This window comes from Hibiscus syriacus, unplaced genomic scaffold (assembly GCF_006381635.1).
Source record: "Hibiscus syriacus cultivar Baekdansim isolate YM2019G1 unplaced genomic scaffold, ASM638163v2 tig00110342_pilon, whole genome shotgun sequence".
In the NCBI taxonomy this organism is placed as follows: Eukaryota; Viridiplantae; Streptophyta; class Magnoliopsida; order Malvales; family Malvaceae; genus Hibiscus; species Hibiscus syriacus.
In genome coordinates, this window is record NW_024062693.1 from 716263 (window position 1) to 725093 (window position 8831).

At 32.4% G+C, this 8831-nt stretch overlaps 1 pseudogene; it reads right to left on the bottom strand.

Moving 5' to 3' along the window:
* Nucleotides 1-79: 79 nt before the first annotated feature.
* Nucleotides 80-3741, bottom strand: LOC120120605 (annotated as a pseudogene).
* Nucleotides 3742-8831: the final 5090 nt, after the last annotated feature.

Consider the following 8831-nt stretch of genomic DNA (forward strand, 5'->3'; position numbering starts at 1 on the left):
TTAACCAAACCAACCGATCCGCGAGTCAACCAGTTGGACTGCCCAATCCGGTTTAGTTTTTTTCATCCATGGTTTATCGCCAAAATGGTAAAAAGAAGTCGAAAATGGTCGTGAATTCATATAGAATTATCCTTCCCGGGAAAAAAAATAGGTTTACATGATAATTAGCACAAAACACTCAATCTTCTCTTACAACTGCATCGGTTAGTCATATTGGTCTCGGTCTCTAATCCATTTTGTAGCAACCCATTTCTCCCCTTTGATCACTGGACAGCTTCCATGAAGAGATGTCTGCAAATAATGTTTCGAATCAGAGAAAGCATCAGCGATACCTGAAACGAACGTTATTTTAGACTAATGAAGCGCAACGCAACGAGCATTCTGTTTGATTTGAAAACATGAAAATTACCGGATCTATAGTGCCGTTCACAAAGAGTGAATAGAATAAAAGTCCATCCCCTCTTCGTGGCTTTATTTTAGGCCAACGCACTGTCTGTAGTCGTAACCTTTGACTCTCCTGTCATTCTGCAACCAAATAATGAGGTCAGTACAGAAACCTGGCAACGATATTTACTATTGACGAAACTAGGGAGAGATGAAGCAAATTAGTATTTTGGAATCTACCTCAAAAGGGAACATTGTTTCTCCACCTTCTTCTACATCAGATAAATACAACAAGAACGATGCAACCTGCAAGAGACAGTTCAACGTCAATTACGCACAATGTATTAGTTCTTAGGCATCAGTATTTGCATGATGGTTTGGTAAAAAATATATAAGAGACGATAGAAGACACGATGATGGTAAGAATATAAGTTATTGGAAAACTAAAACCAGACTAGAAGAACCCAGAATGAACCAGCTGCAACTATGAAGCATCAAAAGAAGAATCTATAAATAAAAAAATTCCGCACCGTGCCACGAATGAAGAACTAAAAAAATGCTAACTACATAGACCCTAGAAAAAACTAATTATTCTACAAGAAATAGATTTTATAATTCACTTGTTATAAAGAAACATAGAACTTAGATCTTTCTCCCAAAAAAGCATAGAACTTAAAAGTCATATATGAAAACAAATCTAACTGGATTCTACATCCAACCATACTTAAGGAATATAGAACAATAATTATTTCAGTTTTCCACAAATTGCACATAAAATATCCAGAAACTAAGATTAAACAGGCATGTAATGATGAGATTCACGTATAAAACCATACCCTTTGGCTTGACTGCGGACCATATTCAGATGGATTGAACGAATCATAATGAGAATCATACTTCTGCCCAATCTCATACCTCAAAATATTAAATGCCTGCAATACAAGAATGTCAACCTAGAGCAGTTCAAAAACAAACAATAGGAAAGATTTTCAATTTCAAAATTTCAACACAAACCGGGAATGTAACAAGAAAATAATAGCAGGGTATTGGTTTATTATTAGACACTACAAGATTCACAAGTTAGTGAAATCAGTTCAAATCAAAAAAGCGTATTATAGCCATATCAATAACATGATTTCCAACATCCAGACACATTTAAATCAATAAAACCATTAAAGATTTTTTTAAATGCGGACAATGTATTTACCTATATCCCTGCCTCCCTGGGGGTGATATGATCATAAAAGAGTGTTTTCCAATCCGCCCTTTCTAGGGACGACCTCTTAAACACCTTAACTATGATATGTGATTCTAATAATCTTTCTAGGGACAGTTCAATTAACATGACCGTCATAGGCTACAAGTATGTAACTTCAAACAATTTAAATCTTTGCAGCATGACATGGTAACTCTTGCCAAGATGCCAGAATACATTTGAGGAAGTACACATCTGAAATTTCGAGCACAAACAATAAGGTGGCAGATTTACAAGCCTTAACAATTGCTTTGGTGGGGATGCTTACAAAGTTACGATTAAACTGTCTTTGAAAGTTAAATTGAATTGAATTTTTCTTCAAAGGTTCATTCACAATACTCCATGGTCCATTTCATACAGTTAATTTTATAATTCCCTTAATTTTGCAGCCAAATGAAATGGGAAGAATAAATGAAACTGGAAAAACAACCCACCAAAAGAGTGTCCGCCATGTCCATATTTGCTAAAAACATTCTCAAATATTGTTGTAGATACTAACAACAAACAATATGAGATAATAATAATAACAATAGTTTTAGAAGAAAATAAAATGTACCTCTCCATGGTTCTGTGGGATGCTCGCAACTTTTGCAATTTTTTTCTCAATTAAGTCCAAGGTCCCAGTTTCATCATCTGATGCATGAGAAAAGTTCCGAACTGTTTCCAAGGAAAATATAAATTAACAACACAAGCATCATCAAGAAAGGAAGCTACCAGTATTCAGTATTTCAAACAATTCACAGGCACAAAGGCTATATCTGGTTTTGATTTAAATTTGAATCAATTAATAGGAGCATTGACTTATAACTTAACATTAAACTCAAAAGCACAAAGAAATTATGATAAAAACAGAAATAATTGCATAGAAAGGGGCACCTTGTTCTAGTTCCTTTGTGTTTTCTTCAGTTTTCTCCCTTGCGCAAAGCCAAACCAGATGGTTTAAGGTTCACCTTTGCCATTTCAATCACACGTTCACATTGTTCCACAGTTGCAAAGTTGGGAAAATAGTACGCTCGTGGCTTCCAACTTAAAACCTGCATTCAACGAAAAGCAGACAGTTTTAACAATGCCATCCATTGGGGCAGTTTAACATGGTCCTAGCATATCACAAGTCACAGCCACTGAGTTATGTAAAACATTTCCACCTAAAATCCCTGTTCTGTGTCATTGCATCTCTATAATATTAGAAAGCTCATCTTTAGACCTTGGAAAACACGCCCAGATAAAAAAAATTGGTGTAATCACCGGTATTCGATCTATTAATAGACTAAGTTGGATCCGGTAATGCATAGGCCCAATATGAGAGCGACCCCACTCAACCCAATTTGCTCCATTAGCAAATGTTTGGATCCAAACCCCCGACCATGCTTGCTTAAGGATCTAGTTTATCATCTCACTAGTGGTACAAATTGGATAAAATTTTAACTCTAATACAAGCAAACTTGAACGTTCTCATTCATGTATTCTCCAAACTATACTGTGAAATCTTCGTTCTAGATTTACCCAGAAGTTTCGCACCAATATGAAAATGACTAAACTCGTAAAATAATTCAAGCCATCATTTAAAATTCAATGCACAGAACCAGGAAAAGAAATGCAAGAAAAAGAAGATGAGAAAATGACCTGAAAGGGTATAGATTCAATCGAACTTTCCCCAGTTGCTCCATTTGGCATCGGATCACGATACTCCTCATGCACCACCTCGAGCATTCTCGGCTTGGGTCTAATTATCGAAGCATCCTGTAAATAAAACCCACAAATTAAACGCAAAACCCAAATTATAAACACTTAAAGTGAATGCAAGTTACAAGTTACCTGAAAGAAAAAGGTGGGAACAAACAAGCCGAAGAGGAATGCGAGTGAGCACAAGAGAAGGGCAGTTGGCAGCCCTAGCTTTCTGTTTGAACTCTTCCATTTCCCTTTCATCAATCGATCTTTTTTTTGAATTTTTTGTTCAAATTTCAAGTAATTCTTGTCTCAAAGATGATGGGTTTTTCTTTCCTCTTTTTTTTTTTTACCCAATTAGGATCGACTTTTTCTTTATTTTCTTCTCTATAATATGCAGGTTTACTAGTCCTGCTTACGAAGAATGGACAAATGCGCCAATGCCATCCTAGACTTTGAAGGAGGCGATTGACGAATGAAAAAAAAAGGGTAAAATATACTCCAAGTCACTCTATTATATATTTTATAATAAATGGGTCACTTTCTCTAAAAGTTCCAGACATATCACTCAATTTAGATATTATTACAAACGGATCACTCTTTTAAAAATGAAACAAACATCTGATTAGTATAATTTAGTCCCCAAAAGTTATACATTCTATTATTTTTTTCTTAATTCAAAATAATTTAATAAATTAAATTATTCATATTTTAAAATTACGTCAATTTAATCTTTTTTTACATTATTATCGAACCAAGTGCGCTCATCTAATCATAGCAATAATGAGATAACTGAATTCTTCCATAAAGCAACAAATTATTATTAAATTATTGTTATACCATGAAAATAATACTATAATCTTATGTTTATTTATTAAATGATCAAATTTAAATAAAATTATTGTAATTTATATTTATGAGCAAACTTGTTTCTAAGTACGTTAATTTATAAACGTATTTAGCAACTCGTGGACTTATTTATAAGTTTGTTGACAAAAAGGTTAGTTTCCCTCTCGAGTGTTACTTCTATTGGGTTAATCTTTACGGGTAATAAAAGTTCGTTCATGAAAATAAAGAGTATAATTTGGAGACTTTAATTACATTTAATTCAACGAGAGTCCGAGACTCATGAATCATAATAATTTTCAAAATATATGATGATTATACAATAACATCTAAATCTAATAACACAGTATGTGACTAAACACGTCTTCATAAAAAATAACATTTAAATCATGAGATTTAGTTGTTGTTTTTTTAATAACGAAAACCTATTATTTGGATAGTGATAGTTTTACCTTCTAAATGACGAGAGATATTTGGTGTTGTGCGTTTATAATTCTACATATAGCAAAGTAAGTTTTTAACGACGTTTTTTTTACCGTATAATGCATTTATAAGCTTCGTTAAAAAAAATTCTCGGCACTAGAAAAAACTCCGTAAAAGGTCGAGATGTTGGGGGATAAGAAGAACCAATTAGAAAATATCGATATGTTGGGATGAGAAGAACCAATTAGAAAAATAGGTTTTTAACGACTTTTTTTACTGTATAATGACTTTTTAAGTTCCGTTAAAAATTTTCTCGGCACTAGAAAAAATCCGTAAAAGGTCAAGATGAAATCTTTTGAAATTAGTGGGAATTTGAATCTAATTTCACTACTTTCCCATGTTTGGTTCAAGTTTTTCAAGGGAATTGAAATTTGACCATATTACCCTCATTAATCCTTTGGTAACTTATTCATATATTGAATAAAAATATTTTTTTATTATTTCGGGCCAGGTCGGGTTTCTAATTCATATATTCGGGTCGGGTCGGGTGAAACTTTATTTTGGTCGGGTCGGATCAGGTTTTTTTAAGTGTGATATTCGGGTCGGGTCGAGTTCGGGTTTAGGGTGAAAAAACTGGACCGACCCGAAAATATATATAATTCGGGTCGGGTCGGATTAAGTCACTGTTTTTATTAAATAAAAATAATTTTTTATTATTTCGGGTCGGGTCGGGTCGGATTTCTAATTCATATATTTGGGTTGGGTCGGATGAAACTTTATTTTGTTCGGGTCGGTCGGGTTTTTTAAGTATGATATTCGGGTCGGGTCGGGTCGGGTTTTTTTAAGTGTGATATTCGGGTCGGGTTCGGGTTTAGGGTGAAAAAAACCGGACCGACCTGAAAATATATATAATTCGGGTCGGGTCGGATTAAGTCACTGTTTTTATTAAATAAAAATAATTTTTTATTATTTCGGGTCGGGTCGGGTCGAATTTCTAATTCATATATTCGGGTCGGGTCGGATGAAACCTTATTTTGTTCGAGTCGGGTCGGGTTTTTTAAGTGTGATATTCGGGTCGAGTCGGATCGGGTTTTTTTAAGTGTGATATTCAGGTCAGGTCGGGTCGGGTTCGGGTTTAGGGTGAAAAAACCCGGACCGATCCGAAAAATATATATAATTTTACCTTATATATTTAGGAATAATTACAATAATACCCCTCTATATATAATTTTTTCAATTAAGTCAATATTTTTATTGAATAAAAATAATTTTTTTATTATTTTGAGTCGTGTCGGGTCGAGTTTCTAATTCATATATTGAATAAAAATAGTTTTTGGTATATTTTTTTGTAACTAATTAACATATTCTGATTGGAATGTATCGAAATATTGCTCTATCTTTTGGTAACTTATTAACATATTTTGATTGCGATGATTTTAACTTATAATGTTTATTAGCATGATTTTTATAATTTATTGAAATGAATAATCAATCAATAAAATGAAAATTTAATATTTTTTAATTTTTTATAATATATTACTACATGTAAGTTGTAAAATAAACTAAAATAAAGCAAAAAAACAAGAAGGGCAATTCTGTCATTTTACAATACTGAAATCAAATTCATCTGACATGTCTGCGAACCAAACAGAATATGGAATTGGATTCCAATTCCATTTCCTGCCAACCAAACAGAATATGGAATTGGATTACAATTCCTACATATTCCAATTCCTTCACAGATTCCAATTCTCTCATAAACATTCTAGCGAACCAAACGCCACCTGAGTTTTTTATTAAACATTGAATGAAAAAAATCTAAAATAAGTAGAAAACAAAAGTAGAAAAAAAAAAACAAGCGCCGCTAAAGTACTGCATAATACCATAAAATGTCAAGATATATATATATTATTGTGGCATTTTCTAAATAAAAGCCGCTAAAATACGCATCTATAGTGGCGTTTCTCTAAAAACGTCACAATATACTAGTCTATTGATGCTTTTTTATTACAAACACCACTAAAAGTATATAACTATTGAGGCATTATGTCGCAGATTTTATCATTTAGTGGCGTTGTGTCTGTAAATGTCATGAGATGTACAAAATTAGCAACGTTTGTTCAAAAAACATCGCTAAAAAGATGCTAGAAACCTTTTTTGCTTTAAATATATTGTTTAACAGATCATTTATGAAGTTGGTATATTGTTTATGTATTAAGTTAGATAAATGAGTATGAACAAAATATCTTGTTCATTAAAATGATTAAGTTTGAGTAAAGGTGTGTTGATATCGTTTATGTTCATAAACTAGTTTATTTGTAAACTCGTTCATGAATTCATTTATCGACATATTTATCTAAAATTGGTATCTTTCTATAAATTAATATGCTTAAAATATTTTTATTTATTTATTTATATATACGTAGTAGTACTTATGTTTAATTATTTTATATCTAAAAAATATTTATTTATGTTTTGTTTATTTATTATTCATGAAATGAGTTTTAATTCTTTGTGAAAATTTGTTTAATTATATGTTCATGAACATTTTCATGTTCATAAATGTGTTCATGAGTATATAATTGAATAGGTTTTCGAACACTAAACAAACATGTTCAAAAATATAAAACAAATCAAATAAAAACATATTATTTTAAATAAACGAATACAAACACAATTTTAAAATTTTTAACAAACTATTATCATTCACAACATTATAAACATGTTAAAAGAATATTTTTAACAATATTAATTATTCATACTAAAACATAACTCTTACAATAATAAGGGTGTACATACTCGTTTTCGTCGGGGGACATTTTAGTTTTTAGTATTTGTAATATGTTTATATATAAGTAGAGTCATAAATAATATATATATATAGTTTTGAAAATATGGTTTTTGAAAATAATATAAATATATTATATAGTTTTGAAATTTTGGTTTTTGAAAGTAATATAAATATTATTGTATAGTTTGGAAATCAAGGTTTAAAACATGGCTTTTTAAAATAAATTTTATAATATATATTTAGTATAAAATATAAAGTATTAAGTATATGTTATATGTTATATGTTTGTTATATGTTATATTTAATTTGTTTTATTTTGCTTTTGATTAGGTATTATTTTTAATTAATCTTATTTTCATTTTAGGTCCAATTTAGGAAGTCTAAGGGGATGTTTGTTTACTTCAGAATGATTAAGCACTGAATGATTCAAATGATGAATGATTCAGAGGCTCTGTATGAATTAGCTCTGAATGTGACATGATGTTTGATAATGGCTCTGAATCATTCAGAATGTACTTCAGTGCTGAATCATTCAGCACTGTTTTGCTGAATCATTCAGCATTGAATCATTCAGAGGTGTGAAACAAACACGCTGAATGTTGTGTTGAATGCTGAACGGTTCAACATTCAACGCTGAATAGTTCCATTAAGAGGCAAACAAACAACCCCTAAGTGGTCCAAATACAATTTCTCAGCCAAGGCATAATCGCAGCAGCCTAGATGATAGCTAGGGCTTTCAAGTTTGGTCATCGCCGTTCCTTGGTCCAGCCGTCAGATCTGAACCAATCTGACGGTCAGTCATGGGACAACAATTGGATCTGACCCAATCCAATGATCCAAGATCAAGGAGTTTGGGGTTTCATCATAACCCAAGATGGTAGATCTCACGGTCGCATCATGGTTGTTGGATTTGAACCAATCCAATGGCCCAGATGATGTTTCTAAGCCTAAAGCTGGCGATAGAAATCAATGGCCCAGATCACAAGTCGATTTGATGTTCGGATCAATCCAACAATTCACAATCGACACGTGGAATGCATGAGAGGCCTTTCACATCTCCCACATGCCATTCAAGGGTTTCTCAGAATTTCACGCACACGTAAACCAATCCCTTTCTCCCATCCGTGCAAATCGTCGTACCTCACTGTTATGGAAAAGGTATGGCAGAGGCGAAGGACATTAAAACAGTTTTTCATAAAACACCAAAAAGGACATAGAACCATCCTCGACCCTTGGATGAAGCCACATCAAACAGATCTACGGGAAAAGATTTAACCTTTACATTCTTCTCACACACTAGGCAAACAAAAGAAAACTATTTTTTGTGAAAAAGGGATCTTGGCCCTTAAAACATCAAAAACATATTCCATCTACGACTCCCCATTTTTTGCATGCAAAAGAAAAACGCAAAACAAAAAAGAAATTAGAGAGTATAAAAAGAGAAAACCCAGATAAAAAAGGGAGCAA